This window comes from Lycium barbarum, chromosome 10, assembly GCF_019175385.1.
Source record: "Lycium barbarum isolate Lr01 chromosome 10, ASM1917538v2, whole genome shotgun sequence".
In the NCBI taxonomy this organism is placed as follows: Eukaryota; Viridiplantae; Streptophyta; class Magnoliopsida; order Solanales; family Solanaceae; genus Lycium; species Lycium barbarum.
In genome coordinates this window covers 102022781-102040677 of record NC_083346.1, presented here as the reverse complement: position 1 = coordinate 102040677, position 17897 = coordinate 102022781, and the positions used below count along the sequence as shown (strand labels likewise).

Here is a 17897-nt window from a genome sequence, read left to right as displayed (position 1 = left end):
AAGCGTAAATGATTATGACAAGTGAGGAAATAAGAGGTGCTCGGTGGTCAGCCTTGGGTACCCATCGCGGCCCCTAGCTGGGTCGTGACAACTTCACGCTCTCAAGGAGAGTGCATTTCACTTTTTTTGCCACATTAGTAAAAAAAAGTATTTATGTGGTACAAATTTGGACTGGTTTAGGTACCTAATAGGTACAACCCTCGGTTTAGGTACCCCAGAGGAAAATGTGGCAAAGTTTAGGGGGCTATCTATGACTTTTGCCAAAATTTTATTAATCGAGGGGGTGGCATGATCCGCCCCTGGGTGGGTGGTGCAAAAAACAAAAAATAAAAACTTTTTTTTAAAACAATTTTTTTTGGGGTGGGTGGGTGGAGTAAGAAACCAAAGAAAAAAATTTGCAAAAAACTAAAAACAAAAACTTTTCAAATTTTTTTTTTTAATAAAATTAATTTTTTTAAGGGTGGGGGGTTGGTGCAAAAAACTTTTAAAAATCTTTTTTAAAAAAACATTTTTTTTGGTGCGGGGGGCGGGGGGGGGGGGGGGGGGGGGGGGAAGGCAAGGGCACGGGGCGTGGTGCAAAAAACAAAAACTTTTCAAAAAAATTTTTTTCAAACAAAATTAATTTTTTTGGGTGCAAAAAAACTTTTCAAAATCTTTTTGAAAAAAACATTTTTTTTTTGGTGGGGGGTGGGAGGCAAGGGCAGGGGGCGGGGTGGGGGGGCTCGAGGCAGGGAGGGGGGTGGGGGCGGGGGGCAAAGTGTTAAAAATAAAACTTGAAGGCGAAGTGTTAAAAATAAAGTTGAGGGTCAAAGTGTCAAAAATGAAACTGTTGGGCAAGCTCAAAACCCCTTAATCACTAATTAAAACTTGAGTCACCTTTACTCAATTTTAAAATTTAAAGATCACCTATAATTAAATGCTCCTAGTAAAAGATAAGCAGAGAGATAAGAGGGTCTTTTTGGGGACTAATAATATAAGGGGAACACCACAAAATTGATGTACCTACTTGTGCACACCCAAAGATGTGTAAAATGTATTTATTTTTTTTAATAGATTTTGGGATGTACACTTCACCCCTGTACTAATGCTTTTTTGTGAAAAGGTAGATGGTGAGCAAATCTTGGAAAGTGTCCATATTGAAGGTGGTTTCTGAATCTAAACTGAGGTCCTCACTCCTCAATAGTCAATATGTATATTTGATTAATACGGATTATAATATAATACAAGAATTAATTACTTTTGTGCATGGTGACTCTCAATGGATATTTGAAGAGACGCTTTAGAATATTTTATAAATATCTCTTGGTTCTAACTTCTATTCACTTCGCTATAAAAGACACTTTTTGCCTTGTGATTTTGAGACTCTAATTTAACGTTACAGAATCACCATTACTCAAGGCATCAAAATTCTCCTCCCCCCCCCCTCTATTTGGCTATGTTGCTCGGACTCTCCAAAATGTTACCGCACCCGAGTCAGATTTTCCAAAATTGAACTACTTTTGAAGTATCTGACATGCACCCATCGATATTTTTGAAGAGTCCGAGGCTCCGAGCAACATAACTATTTGGATTATAAGTTTTAGGCCTAAGACTATTCACCTTTTTCTAACAGAGTATTAAAATAGCTGCTGCTGAAATGGATAAAGAAGATCAAATAAGTTATCTGCCAAGAAATGTTATAGGTCGTATCCGCTCCTGCCTATCAAAGATGCTGCAATAACTAGTATTTTGTCCACAAAATGGAGATATATTTGGGCTATGCTTCCAAATTTGGTGCTGGATAAGCTGTTTTGCAAAAAAGTAGCAGCAAGATCTGATTCTGTTTTCAAAGAAATAGCAGACAAGATTCTCTTCTCTTACAACATCTTGGAGATGTTTTGAAGTTTGATCTTGATGTATCAACAGTACAATGGTCTCAGTGTCCAGCTATTGATCGATGGATGTTTTATGTCACCAGAAATGGTGTCGAGAAGTTCAAAACTTAACATGTCAACAGATAGTACGTACAAAGTGCCTTCTTATATATTTAACTAGGTAATTTGCGCTGACCTCATTAAGCTTAGTGGTCCTTTCCTGAAATCTGAATAATAGAAATAACGTAAAGAATCATTCTTGTAAAATTAAAGATATATAATACGTTCGAACATAACTTAGAAGATTTGACATTGTAACAATACTTCCCATATTGTCTCACAATTCCCTACTCTCCTCTTTCCCTAAATTTCCTACTCATCTAAATCTCTCTCTCTCTTCCAACTTTCAAGTTCAAATTTCAAAATTTAAATTTAATGGATAATGATAATCCTCCACCTCCTCCTCCAGTCCGAAGATCAATTTCAAGTCCGGTGTGATTGCATTTTGAGCGAGCAGACGAGGAACATGTTAAATGTCAACGTTGTGGTCAAATATATCTCCATAAGTCTGAACCGGTTTTTGGGGGTACCGGTCCGTTACGTAGGCACTTGGACAAAAGGCACAAAATTGAACTTTCAAGTTTATCTCTTTTTTAAATTTCTCCATCGATGCTAGCGTTTTGAACTTTTCATTTGTAATAAGTTAAAAGTTCAAGTTTGTATGTTTTGAATTTGCAATGTTATCAATTTAAGTTTGAAGTTTTATTTTAAATTACTTATGTAGTCTTGTATCACATTCTCAACTTTTTATAATTTTTAGCTCTTAAATAGCCGTTGGGAGTCTTCATCCAATAACATATTCAAGATATACACAAATATACCATTAACATATACAAGATATACATAAATATACCACTTAAATTTTTTTTTTTTATTTTAAAAAAATTAATTTGAAGTGGGCCGGGCCGGGCCGAGCCCCCGATGGGCCAGAACTCGGGCTGTTGGTGGGTCGGGCTACCGGGCTAAATAGCATGTCCGGCCCAACCCCTAATTTTTTCCACTAGCCTAGCCCACCACCCTCTTACCGGGTTAGGGGGCCGGGCCGGTCCCGGGCCGACCCGGCCCAATTGATAGGCTTACATGGTGACCAAAATAACCTGCAGTAATATATATAAACCCAGGATTATGAATTTGTCATAAGATTATGTAACCTCCCGAATTTTAATAAAGAAAAAGCATTTAATTAATCCTGCAAACGTACCTTGGAATAGGGGTGGAGCCAGTACATAAATTACGGGTTCGGCCGAACCCAGTATCTTTGATCCAAATCTTGTATTTATCCTTAAAAAATTCATTGATGATGTACAAATTATTTTAATATAGAACCCACTAAACGTGCAACTAAAATTAATGCAAGCATTTTATAATTTCTTGAGAAAGGAGCAATGCAAACCTTGGCTGCAATACATTATAGGTATTGAAAGAAGCAATGTAATTCTCCTAGATTACGAATTGGTGAAATTTTTCTACGGATTTGTGTGACATTTAGAAGAAGACAAACCCCAATGAATGAACAAAATATGTAACGTAAACCTAAGCAGAGATATTGAGGGGCTATTCTGTCACAGAGTGGCTTTTCATAGTGTTTGGTGGCTTTTCATAATGGTGGCTTTTATACAGAGGCGGAGTCAGGATTTGAGGTTTGTGGGTTCGGAATTTTAAGTCATGACAACAATCTCAAGCTAATATATAACAACCACCAAACTAACGAATAAGTACGGGTGGGCGTTCGGTTCTTCGGTTATTCGAATTTGTGTACCGAACACCGTTTGATCTTTTTCAAATTCGGTTGGTTTTTCTAATTCAATTTTTTCGGTATGAGCCTGATTAATGAGCTATTTTTTTACTAGTAAAATGAGCTACTTTAATTAAAAATGAGTTGATTATGTATACTCAAAGAACTAAACAAATAATCAAACGCAGAACTTTTGTTGGGAACTTAGCACGCATTGATGGAGGCTAACAGAAGTGACTGAGGAGTCTATTTTATGTAATCTCTTTTTTTTTTTTTCAAGAGAGCACATGGCAAAAAAACAAAAAAAAAGCACTGGAGTTGGGTTTTGAACCCACGTCTCATATGGAACAAAAGACTTGGCTAGCCTATTCCGCACCACTGGACCATCCGCTATATATGTTAGTGGGTTTACTTGTAATTTATAGATATATATTCACTGGATTTTCTAGTACTAATACAGGGTCTACGTAAAAGCTACTGGGTTGGTCCGAACCCCCTTATTGCACCGTAGCTCCGCCCCTGCTTTTATACCTTTCAGTAACAACTTCGTATTTAGTAACGTCTTTTGGTTTTTTAAAAATTTATAAGTGATTAGTAAAAAATTGCAAAAAACTGAAAAAATAGATAAATAGGAAAGGAGACTTTTTAGGTATGCCACATCAGCGGGCCTATGTTCTCCCTTTATGTATGTATAGATTGTCCAACCCTGACAGAATTGAAACTCTTCAATTGTGTTCTCAAACCACCAAAATATTTTCTTGGCTTTCAAAGTCTTACAACACTTTATCTGATAAAAGTAACCTTTGTGTCAACTACCAAAAATTGTCTTATAAATGTCCCGTTTCTTGTCAATCTGACCTTGAGGCACTGTAATGGTACTCAATACCTCAACATTGCTTCAGCTGGGTTGATGTCCTTGCATATTTGTGAGATTCCCTATATTCTTGACCTAAATTGCTTTATGAATTGCAGAAAATTGACATATTTATATCTCGAGGTTAAGAATTCTTCAATGCCCACCGAAAGATTAACTTTGGAAAAGCTTCTTCTTAGCTTGACTACACTTAAAGTACTTACTTTGGGTTCACTTGAACTTGAGGTAAGAATCTGATGTGCATGTTGTTTGTCCCTTTTTATTGGGGTGTGTTTCTTATTCTTGTATTTGCTCCAAAGCTTTTGAGTGCAAGTGCAGTTCCAAAAGGGCTTCCTTTTACGCTCAACTACTTGTGGCATCTACAGATAGGTGTAGACTTCATCCAAATTGGCCAGATATATTATGCTCTCAAGTTGATTAAGAGTCCCCCTATTTGAGTAAACTTGAGATTTCGGTAAGAAATGGTAAATATATATACACACATGGTTATACACAAGAAATATGTGTATGAAATATGATCTGTTTCGTTTTTTCCACTTCATATATTTATACATGAGAAGCTTGATGTGTGGTGTTTGGTTGATATCATTAGGTCTATGATTCTTGCAATACGACTGAAGCAATTTTGAAATATATGGACACACCGGCCTGCTTGGACCCACCGCTCAACAAGCTCGAAGATGTTACTATGCATATTTTAAGGGTTTAAAAACTGAACTATTTTTCATAAAGCTATTGCTTTCTCATACTACAGCTCTGGTAAGGATGAGAATCAAGCCGGTTGGTTCCTTGGAAAAATGGAATATTGCAATAAAATTGATGTCTTACCCTAGAGCATCTCCCAAGGCAAAGCTATTATATTCTATTTGACTAATGTGTATTAGGATTTTTAGTCAGTCGATTTGTGTTTTGATGCTACAAAGGCATGATGTTATCTGTTCTCAGTGTGTTCCTTTAATTCCTTTTACAAATATGTTCTTAAATGTTTTGAAAGTTCGTCTAAATGATGTGTGTGATAAGATTAGCAGTCCCTTTGCTCATATCTTCCATATGGATTGGGATGGACAGGAAGACTTCATAAACATTACAACTTGGGTGATCCAAGTAATGACTAATAACCGATCAACCGTAAAGCACTTATGCAGTCCATTACCCTACATGTTCCGAAAATCAAACTCCACATCTTCCCTGTTTTCACCTATCAAAACCAAGAAAAAAAACAAAAAAAAACAAAAACAAAGCAAGACTAGAATAGAAAAAAAGTGCCGCTACTCACAGGACGAAGCAAAGGGAAACAAACCAACTTTTGGATAATTGGAGAGACGCATTGAATATTTTATAAAGATCTCTTGGTTCTATCTTCCATTCACTTGGCTATAAAAGACACTTTGTGCCTATAATTTTGAGACTCTAATTTAACGTTACGGAATCACCATGACTCAAGGTATAAAATTCTCCTTTTTCCCCTCTATTTAGACTATAACTTTTAGGCTTGAGACCAGTGGTGGGGCCAGAAATGTTATCAAGGGTGTTCAAAATTTGAAGAAAAAAAATAACAAAAATTTTCAATGAGGGGGTTCACTATCATCTTGTTCAACCTAGCGATTTTGCCATGAAAGATCCCAATATCTATTTCTATCAAATACTCTACAATTTATCGAGAACCTTCATGAAAATATACGGACTACTGCATAAAGTGAAATGTTAGCCGAATGATGACCATTGGATCTAGATTTGTAAACATAGATCACACTGTTACACTCCATAATAATCTGTGCTACTTGTATTAAAACAAGAAAGAATGAGTTAAGAAGGTTCAAGGAAAGTTAGTCGAGTTAGTAAGAATATCGTTATATATATATGGTTTCCTTAAGTATCCCAAGGTGACACGGTTACCTAAAGGATGTGAAATCGCGCTATGAGTATGTATATGAAGTAATGTGAGTGACCTTTTAAAGTATTTGAGATTATTAGTAATGATATAGAGGGTGGACAAAATATATGAACATACTTTTGCGATTGGAGTTTCGTCGAAGCTTTGTGAGTTCTCTAATTATGTTTAAGGTTATTATGATTCTCTGGACCTTTCGAGACGTGTATATGGATTTTTATTGATGTATACAAGTGTGTATATGTATGCATAAGAGGTTACATGAGGTTGGAAGAGGATTAGAAGTTAAACGAAATGAATCGGAACAACTTCAGTAAAATTTCGGACCCGATTTTAGTCTATATTGTAGGAGGCATATCTCCTTGTATATGAGGAGTTTTAAGGTGTTTCAAAAACCTAAAATTAAGTTCATAGAGTCTAGTTTTCAACGCAACAAACCGCTCATCAAAATGATATCGGGGTAAGGAGATATTGACGATTCAAGTTGGATTATTAAGTGAGGATTAAGACTTAAATGTTCACAAATTTTGCACTAGTGGTCGTGTGGGGTCCACTAGCACATAACAAAATCTGATTTTTATCCCATGCTTGAGTTGGGGGACGTGTAATAACCCCTTTGGGCAGCAAAATGTCTAACTTTGTTGACCAAAAGTTGCATGCCAATTCATTTTCCAATCCCACAAATTAACAAGAGAGAGAAGCTCTCATCTTCTCCAAGTGAAGGAGAGAGAGAGAGCCACGGTTTCCATGGCAGCTCCACCACCAAAAACGGCCAGCTCTTCCATTTCTTTCTCACCATTAAACCCCTAAAGTATTCTACACATTCACCATTATGTTTCAAGTGAAGAAGAAACCATAAACATGCCATTCAAGCTCCTATAGCTCACGACCAGATTTGGGTTCTCCAAGTAGATTCAAAAAAATATATTTTTTTCAAGTGTTTCAACCCTTATAAAAGTGCATAAGAATGTGTAGTAGTTGTTGGAAAGAAACAAGGAGGTGTAGCATTTCAATAGGGTTGAAGATTCGGCCAAGGTTGAAGAACAAGTTGTAAGGTAAGAATGATCATTTTTCTTGTGTTGTATGATAGTTTGAATGTACAATTCGTGCATGTTGGTATTGGGCTGTTTCTCTTGAATTTGAAATGAGCCGTGTGTTGTAGAGATAAATGAAATCATGCTTAATCTTCTTGTACATGTATTGGAAGTGGATTGAATGTGTTGTAGTATGGATAAATGGATGAAAATCATGAAGTTGTTGGAGTGGTGTTGTAGCCGTGTGAGGGGACTGTTTTAGGGGAGATTGTAACACCCCGCATTTTAGGACTGAGTTTAAGCTCATATCATTAGAGTTCTAGTGGAAACATGGAAGGTTTGAACGTTTTGCGAAAATGGTTGATAGGCCTATTTCGGGCAGCGATAACTCCTTGATCGGTTTGGAATTTTGGAAGGTACTATCAATGAAGTTGTAGTATGTAGAAATACCTTTCTAACGATATAAGGATCAAGCCAATCAGATATCGGAGCAAGGAGATATGATCGTCTCAATATGGCTAATAGTAAGGCACTTGAAATCCTATAGAATCGGCTAAGTTTTTGATACGTCTGACTTCCAGTCAAATTTCATGAACATCCGTTGGGTATTTGAGAAAACTTCCTTGATAAAAGTTGTATCCCTTTGAAATATATTTCCAACGGTATCTTACGGGGGTCAAACGGACATCTGTGCAAAGAGTTATGCCCATTTTACTGAAGCCTGTTCGCTGGAAATTCTGCCAGCGTAACGGCGACGTTACGGGCCGTATTTCGTGTTACGGTCCGTAACAGTGGACCGTAACATCCCGAAAATTTCCAGAAACTTTCACCAAGATACGGTACCAAGTTACGGTCCGTATCTCGTGTTACGGGACCGTAACAGTGACCGTATCTTGGGCCGTATATACGTTTCGGGTCACCTGACTTCGGGAGGCCATAACCCTATCATAACTTGGGAATTTGGGAAACCTCAAAGAACGAAAGTTGTAGATAATTGAAAAACCTTTCCAACCATAGGTTGTGGGTTCACAGGAGACGGCGGGATAAGGAGATATGGATGTTTTAAGACAGCAAGGTCCCAACCCGTTTTCAAGTTGGGTCAACCCATTTTCCCCTTGGTATATAAAGAAAATATTACCCTAACAGCCCATTTTTCCTCCAAAACTCAGATTTTAGAGAGAGGAAGTGAGAGAGAAGGGAAATTAGAGAGAGAAAGTAGAAAATCAACCAAGTTTAAGGCCCCGAATCCCAAAGCTCGTGAAGGAAAAAGTGTAGTACAAGTCGTTGTCGTCATTTTAAGCCCAAGATCGGACTTGGGGGTGTTGATTTCGTGGTGACTACCCAAAAGGTAATATTTCTACTCCCCAATCATTTATAGTTATGAATTGATGAATTCTTGGGAGTATAATAATTGAGTTTGTTGAAGATGATTATATGAACTATGTTAGAATTGTTGGATTGATGACTTGGGATTGTTGTATTCATATGGATTATGAAGAATGATGTTAATTGCATCTAATTGAGACTGTAGAAATTGTTAGAAGTAAAAGAATGGGGATTTGGTGAAGAAAACACCATTAATGGGGGTTATAGAGCTTCATGCCCACTAAGTGTTTGATAAAATGCTTAGATGAACAAAACATGGATATTGTTGCTAATATAGAATCACTATGACTTGTATGCTATAGATTGAAGTTGAAGGGGGTGAAGGACATTGTGATACGCCCAAAAGCGGAAGGTTAAGGTATGTAGAACTTCCATCCACATGTGGGAACTTCTATGTTCTTCCCCATGATCCGTTTAGTAAATTCTATGAAGTTCAACTCCTAGGGCATTAAACCCAATGTATTGGTAGCCCGTAATTATGTATGTATGTATGTACATGAATTCCGTATATATGTTCGTTATTGTGTTCCTAAACCTCCATTTCGGACATTAGGAATCCTAGCTTAATCCATGAATCATGAATTCTTCCTCATGTGTTCTCATGATGTTTATATGAAATTGTAAAATGTTATTTTACAAATTACAAGCATGTTTTCAAGTCAGATACAAACGTATGATTATGCATTATGGTATTTCTCATGATCAAGTTTACAAGTTATTTCATGAAAATATGTTTACAAGTCCTTTCGTGAAATCATGATTTCAAGACAAGTACAAGTTAATTCACGAAAGTCATGGGCTTCTTAGCCAACTATATTATTTTCATGTTCGGGAGTTGTAATAATACCGAGAAGGCTCAGATAGCCTGAAACTACGTATGCCAACGTAGGATAAGAATCGCTCCGCCCAGTAGGACGATTCCTTTATATGTTCCCCATTGAGGGATTTGGATCCATTCATGTTATGTTCATGTCTCGTGCCCCGGCAAGATACGAGATGGCTTAGCTGATCGGGCAGAGATCAGACTCCATGCTCCTCCCCGTGGTGGTTTATGTCAGTATTACAGATTATTACAGATTACTACAGACTATCTCATGCTTCCAGTACTCAGTTTCAGTTTTAAATTTCATGATTTTGTACTCATGCTCATGCTCATGTTCATGTCCAAGTTTTCAGTTTCAGTTCTTACTATGTTATTCCATGTTCCATGTTGTTTCTTCCGGTTGCTTTACATACCAGGACATTCAATGTGCTGACGTCCCCTTTTTATTGCCCGGGGGCCTGCATTTCACGATGCAGGTACTGATATACAGGACGACACATCTGCTCAGTAGGACAACATTCGTATCAGCTTATTTGTGAGCCCCATCTCATTCGGGGTTTAGTCAACTTTTATCTTATGATTAGTTATGCATCTAAAGGTATGCTGGGGGCCTTGTCCCAGTAAGTATGTTTTTCAGTCAGACTCATGATAGAGGTTTCATAGACTAGAACAGACAGTTATGTCATGTCAGATAATCGAAGTCGCATAGCCATTTTGGCTCACTCATGTTTAAACAAGTACTTTATTAAGTATTATGACTTATTATGTTTTATAAAGGCTCATCATGCATTCACGTTATATTCCGCTTATGTTATGCATCATGATGATTCAGCAAGTCATGTGGTTCGCTCGGTCACATGTAGTCAGGCACCGAGTGCCGTGTTACGTCCAGGCCATGGTTCGGGGCGTGACAAAGCTTGGTATCAGAGCCTAGGTTCAAGTGTCTTAGGGAGTCTATGAAACCGTGTCCAGTGGGGTCACTTTTATATGTGTGTGCGCGCCATACATATAAACAGTTGACCACCAAGACATTCAGGATTGCCTCATTTCTTTCTACTCTAGATCGTGCCATGAATCTTAGAGCAATAAGAAACTTCTTTTCCTCTCGAATTACGTACGTTTCGAATGTGCAGGAGATGAATAGAAAATTCAAGGTCCAAGTAAGGATGTTTACCTATAGGGGGTACAATTGTGCAGTACTTACTGGTAACGAATGAGACTTCAAGTGCTATTGAAAGTGGAATGAATGGTATGTTGAATGATAATGATGTTCTTGAGAAAGGTAAATCATGGAGGATCTCAAAGGAGTGGTGGTAGACAGTTTTCTACCGGAGGTCATCAGGACCCACTCTATCTGCAGTTAAGGATTGAAAGGGAAAATAAACAGGAAAGTGTAACAGGTACAGTTTGAGTTGGACATATGAGGTAAGTTCATCATTTCTATACTGTTGTCAAAATTGAGAGCCCTGTGTGGCTACGATATGATATGATATATGTATATATGTTGGCCTTGTGAGGCATTGTTGGTATTTCATGCGTGCAGGTTTTGGGATAGTAAGAAATACATAGGAAACTCTGCCAAATTTTTTCCTAGAAATAGAAGGAGAATAAGATATAAATTCGTAATATGTCTGGAAAAGCCATGTAAATAGTAATGATAAAATTTGACTAAGTTACGAGTGCGGCTAACCTTGAGAAATATAATTTGATTCCCTATTCAGATGAACACCTTGAGTGGGTGACAGTTCGGATACATCCGAATGTGTGTTAGAAACCAAGGGCTTAAGTTAAGTTCAGAGTAGAGTGATTAGTGGAAGAAGAAATCAGCTAAGCCGTAAAAGAGCAAACTACAGAAGAATAGCCTTTAAGAGTTGTCAAAAAGGGGTTGTCCTAATATTTACAGTGTGAGCAGAGTTAAGTCATTAAGATGGAGTATGCCAGTTATGAATACAGTAGCAACCCGTTCATGTAAGTAAATTTAGTTTTTCCCCATGAGAAATTGCTCAGACGTGAGTCAAAAAAAAATCGTCAGTGTTGTAGATTACAAAGAAATTACAGAAGATAAGAAATGTTAATTGCAATCCCATCAGAAGAGAAGAATTTATAAGTATAAGATGTTAGCCTTGGTCTAAGGGGGAGATGCATAAATCGCTAGTAAGTCCAGCGAGATAATTGAAGACCTGAATGGTTAGTATGAGATATGAAGAACCTCAGTTCAGTTAAGTTGGCATAATGAGATAGTCTCCATAAGAAATATGCCTCATCTTAGAGGAAACCCGAAGTGAGTAAAATGATCGTTGAACGAATCGTGTCAAGTTCAATTACTATCGATTAGGCGATCACAGAAAAGCTATGAGATCATGCCCAGTTATGTGTCATAAAGGTAGTGCCATTGCACAAGACTCTAATCTCTAAGGTGCTCGTAAAAGACTTAGCGTACAACTGTACTATGAGTATTTTAGGAAGTATCTCAAAAAAAAAAAAAAATCAAGTATGGGAAGTACAACTCATGATTTAGGCAGACAAGAGAACTAAGGTGAAAGAATTTCACTACTTCTCCAAGCTAGGAATTCGACTTTCAGACTCCGAAGTGGGTGGAGTTATTGCCCAGAACATGGCATTCCTACTTGGTCATTTAAGTTAGAGAGAAACAGTTTGGTGATTTCTACTTGCTGCAGATGAAAGAGGGTATTCGCGAATAGAAAGCCTTAACTTTTGAACAGGAGGGAGATAATGGTACCTTGAGATATCGAGGCAGATTATGCATTCCAGATGTTGATGGGCTTAGAGAGCGAATCATGTTAGAAGCTCACAACTCTAGGTATTCCATTTACCAGGTTCCACTAAGGTATATCATGATATCAAGGAGAATTACTGGTGGAACGATATGAAGAAGGATGTGGCAGATTTTGTAGCTAAGTGCCCGAATTGTCAGCAGGTGAAAGCCGAACACCAGAGGCCTGGTGGCTTGACTCAGAATGTTGATATTCCTGTCTGGAAATGGGAAATGATCAATATGGGCTTTGTATCAGGTCCACCTCGTTTAGCTAGGAGGTATGATTTAATTTCGGTGATTGTGGACAGACTTACGAAGTCAGCGCACTTCTTGCCAGTTAAGACCACAGATTGAACAAGAAGATTATGTCAAGTCATATGTTAATGAAATTTCCGGATTGTATGGGACCCTAGTGTCCATTATTTCATATTTTGGTGCTCAGTCACAGCGAACTTCTGAAAATCCTTTCAGAAAGGATTTGGGTACGGAGGTGAACCGTAGCACAGCTTTTCATCCTCAGACAAATGGTCAGACAAATACGCTATTCAGATCTCATGTTATGATATTCATGCTAGTTCAATACTCAGTTATTTATGTCAGCTTAGTACTCAGGTATCAGTCCAGTACTCACGTATTTATGCCAGCTCAGTATTCAGCTAATCCAGTATTCAGTTAGCTCAGTATTCAGTCAGCCAGTCTTCAGTCAGTTCAATAGACATTCAATTTAGTATCTCAGCAGTTTAGTAGTCATGTATTCATTCAGTTCAGTAACCATGTGTCCTTGATTTCGATGGTAATTGGGATGACCACCTGCCTCTTATTGAGTTTACTTACAAAAATAACTACCATGCTAGTATTGGGATGGCTCCATTTGAAGCTCTGTATGGGCGAAGGTGTAGATCACCAATTGGTTGGTTAGAAGTGGGTGAAGCAGAGTTGTTAAGATCGGATTTGGCTTACCAAGTTATAGAGAAAGTCAAGTTGATACAAAAGCGTTTGAAAATGACGCAGAATTTCCAGAAATTTTACACAAATGTAAGACAAAAGAGATTTATGATGAAGCACCAAGAATTGGAGGTATGTAAGCTTTCTTTTCATGCTTTTGGTCGTGTGTGGCCAATATATAATGCTATTGTGATGTAGCCCTGTGAGGCAATGATATTATGGGCTGTTGTGACAGGTTGGTAGTGCCATATTACAGGGGAAACTCTGGCGAAAGTTTTGTAGAATCCTGAATGTTATCATTTGGGGACGTATGTTCCAACAGAGGGGGAGGATGTTACACCTTGGAAATTTCTCCGTTAGCATACCGCGAATAGACCCACGAAGGGTATGACGTATACGACATGTTGATGAGTAAGGAGTAATATTTAATGATTCTAAATGAGATTTCAAAGACATTTGAGGTAGGAGACGAAAGTTGTTAAGGAAAGCAAGGTATAAGTTGTGTGTCGGGCAAGAATTACGAGTATCGACATAATGATGGCTTAATGACATTTTGGAGAGGAGTTATAATGTCCCTTATGTATTCCTGCCTCACGTTTAACGTTCGAGTTCATGTATTCGCTATTCATGTCTCATGTTTGGGCACTGATGTTTTCAAGAAACTATGTCATGTCAGTTTTCATGCCCCATGTCATGCTATGTCTCATGTTCCACGCTCATGTCAGCTATCCAGTGCCCATGTTCATGTCTCAGTATTCACGTTTCCATGTAACCATGTCATGTTAATTCAGTCTCCATGTTTCATGTCATGTTTCCTTCACGTTCATGTAATCAAGCCATGTCTAGCCATATTCTTAACCATGACCCATCATTCGAGGACGAATGATCCCAAGGGGGAGATATTGTAACACCCCGCATTTTAGGACTGAGTTTAAGCTGATATCATTAGAGTTCTAGTGGAAACATGGAAGGTTTGAACGTTTTGCGAAAATGGTTGATAGGCCTATTTCGGGCAGCGATAACTCCTTGATCGGTTTGGAATTTTGGAAGGTACTATCAATGAAGTTGTAGTATGTAGAAATACCTTTCTAACGATATAAGGATCAAGCCAATCAGAGATCGGAGCAAGGAGATATGATCGTCTCAATATGGCTAATAGTAAGGCACTTGAAATCCTATAGAATCGGCTAAGTTTTTGATACGTCTAACTTCCAGTCAAATTTCATGCAAATCCGTTGGGAATTTGAGAAAACTTCCTTGATGAAAGTTGTATCCCTTTGAAATAGATTTCCAACGGTATCTTACGGGGGTCAAACGGACATCTTTGCAAAGAGTTATGCCCATTTTACTGAAGCCTGTTCGCTGGAAATTCTGCCAGCGTAACGGCGACGTTACGGGCCGTATTTCGTGTTACGGTCCGTAACAGTGGACCGTAACGTCCCGAAAATTTCCAGAAACTCACTGGAAATTTTCACCAAGATACGGTACCAAGTTACGGTCCGTATCTCGTGTTACGGGACCGTAACAGTGACCGTATCTTGGTCCGTATATACGTTTCGGGTCACCTGACTTCGAGAAGCCATAACCCTATCATAACTTGGGAATTTGGGAAAACTCAAAGAACGAAAGTTGTAGATAATTGAAAAACCTTTCCAACCATAGGTTGTGGGTTCACAGGAGACGGCGGGATAAGGAGATATGGATGTTTTAAGACAGCAATGTCCCAACCCGTTTTCAAGTTGGGTCAACCCATTTTCCCCTTGGTATATAAAGAAAATATTACCCTAACAACCTATATTTCCTCCAAAACTCAGATTTTAGAGAGAGGAAGTGAGAGAGAAGGGAAATTAGAGAGAGAAAGTAGAAAATCAACCAAGTTTAAGGCCCCGAATCCCAAAGCTCGTGAAGGAAAAAGTGTAGTACAAGTCGTTGTCGTCATTTTAAGCCCAAGATCGGACTTGGGGGTGTTGATTTCGTGGTGACTACCCAAAAGGTAATATTTCTACTCCCCAATCATTTATAGTTATGAATTGATGAATTCTTGGGAGTATAATAATTGGGTTTGTTGAAGATGATTATATGAACTATGTTAGAATTGTTGGATTGATGACTTGGGATTGTTGTATTCATATGGATTATGAAGAATGATGTTAATTGCATCTAATTGAGACTGTAGAAATTGTTAGAAGTAAAAGAATGGGGATTTGGTGAAGAAAACACCATTAATGGGGGTTATAGAGCTTCATGCCCACTAAGTGTTTGATAAAATGCTTAGATGAACAAAACATGGATATTGTTGCTAATATAGAATCACTATGACTTGTATGCTATAGATTGAAGTTGAAGGGGGTGAAGGACATTGTGATACGCCCAAAAGCGGAAGGTTAAGGTATGTAGAACTTCCATCCACATGTGGGAACTTCTATGTTCTTCCCCATGATCCGTTTAGTAAATTCTATGAAGTTCAACTCCTAGGGCATTAAACCCAATGTATTGGTAGCCCGTAATTATGTATGTATGTATGTACGTGAATTCCGTATATATGTTCGTTATTGTGTTCCTAAACCTCCATTTCGGATATTAGGAATCCTAGCTTAATCCATGAATCATGAATTCTTCCTCATGTGTTCTCATGATGTTTATATGAAATTGTAAAATGTTATTTTACAAATTACAAGTATGTTTTCAAGTCAGCTACAAACGTATGATTATGCATTATGGTATTTCTCATGATCAAGTTTACAAGTTATTTCATGAAAATATGTTTACAAGTCCTTTCGTGAAATCATGATTTCAAGACAAGTACAAGTTAATTCACGAAAGTCATGGGCTTCTTAGCCAACTATATTATTTTCATGTTCGGGAGTTGTAATAATACCGAGAAGGCTCAGATAGCCTGAAACTACGTATGCCAACGTAGGATAAGAATCGCTCCGCCCAGTAGGACGATTCCTTTATATGTTCCCCATTGAGGGATTTGGATCCATTCATGTTATGTTCATGTCTCGTGCCCCGGCAAGATACGAGATGGCTTAGCTGATCGGGCAGAGATCAGACTCCATGCTCCTCCCCGTGGTGGTTTATGTCAGTATTACAGATTATTACAGATTACTACAGACTATCTCATGCTTCCAGTACTCAGTTTCAGTTTTAAATTTCATGATTTTGTACTCATGCTCATGCTCATGTTCATGTCCAAGTTTTCAGTTTCAGTTCTTACTATGTTATTCCATGTTCCATGTTGTTTCTTCCGGTTGCTTTACATACCAGGACATTCAATGTGCTGACGTCCCCTTTTTATTGCCCGGGGGCCTGCATTTCACGATGCAGGTACTGATATACAGGACGACACATCTGCTCAGTAGGACAGCATTCGTATCAGCTTATTTGTGAGCCCCATCTCATTCGGGGTTTAGTCAACTTTTATCTTATGATTAGTTATGCATCTAAAGGTATGCTGGGGGCCTTGTCCCAGTAAGTATGTTTTTCAGTCAGACTCATGATAGAGGTTTCATAGACTAGAACAGACAGTTATGTCATGTCAGATAATCGAAGTCGCATAGCCATTTTGGCTCACTCATGTTTAAACAAGTACTTTATTAAGTATTATGACTTATTATGTTTTATAAAGGCTCATCATGCATTCACGTTATATTCCGCTTATGTTATGCATCATGATGATTCAGCAAGTCATGTGGTTCGCTCGGTCACATGTAGTCAGGCACCGAGTGCCGTGTTACGTCCAGGCCATGGTTCGGGGCGTGACAGAGATTATGGACTGTTTTGTGTCACTTTTTGATTGTTGCTGTTATGGACATTGTTGTTGTTGTTGTTGTTGTTGTTGCTGTTATGGACATTGTGGTGTATTGTATGCCTGTTGAATATGTGAATTAAGGTGTTAAAGAAATGAATTATGTTGAAGCATACAAGCAGTCCAAAACAGTCAGTGGACTGTTTTAGTGCTAGAGGTGAATTTGTATGTGTTGAGTGTTGATTCTTGTTGTGAACGTATAGTGAAAGTGAAGTTTAATGATTCAAGTTGAAATTGAAATGGTTTGTGGGCTGTTGTAAGAATGGAAATGATGCTAAAACAGTTCCAAGAATCATGAAAGTAATGTCGTTAAATGTGTTGTTGTCGTTGTAAGGTTTTAGTGTCGACAATGTAGCTATTTGCGTACGAATTTGGTGATATATTTATCGTGTGACTGCTGGTCGTATTTTACTGAAATTATATGAAACGAAGACATGAAATAATGTGTAAGAATCATATGTGGTTTGCTTGGTATGTTCGTAAACGTTTGCAAGAATTCCGGGCACCTTTGTGTTGTTTGTTAGGGACTGTTTTGGGCGTGTTGTTGGTTAGGAACTGTTTTGGACATGTTGTCTTATTTAAATTGGAAAGACTAATGATTGTTAAGAATATATATTGTATTTACGTTGTTTGGGTTGTTGTAAAGTTATTACACGAAAACGTTAAGGCTACGAATTATTAGGAGTAACTTGAGAATGTAGTAGCCGTA

The 17897-nt window shown here is 38.0% G+C and overlaps 3 long non-coding RNA genes across 3 annotated transcripts; all 3 read left to right on the top strand.

Annotated features, from left to right (window-relative positions):
* Positions 1–4291: 4291 nt before the first annotated feature.
* LOC132615008 (uncharacterized) lies at positions 4292–5999 on the top strand. The gene is made up of 3 exons (XR_009572522.1): positions 4292–4747; positions 4822–4976; positions 5115–5999. It is a non-coding gene; the product is annotated as an uncharacterized LOC132615008 (long non-coding RNA).
* Positions 6000–8546: 2547 nt separating this feature from the next.
* LOC132615208 (uncharacterized) lies at positions 8547–10436 on the top strand. The gene is made up of 3 exons (XR_009572614.1): positions 8547–8795; positions 9136–9191; positions 10133–10436. It is a non-coding gene; the product is annotated as an uncharacterized LOC132615208 (long non-coding RNA).
* A 4758-nt stretch (positions 10437–15194) lies between these two features.
* On the top strand, positions 15195–17011 carry LOC132615310 (uncharacterized). The gene is made up of 3 exons (XR_009572653.1): positions 15195–15370; positions 15711–15766; positions 16708–17011. It is a non-coding gene; the product is annotated as an uncharacterized LOC132615310 (long non-coding RNA).
* Positions 17012–17897: the final 886 nt, after the last annotated feature.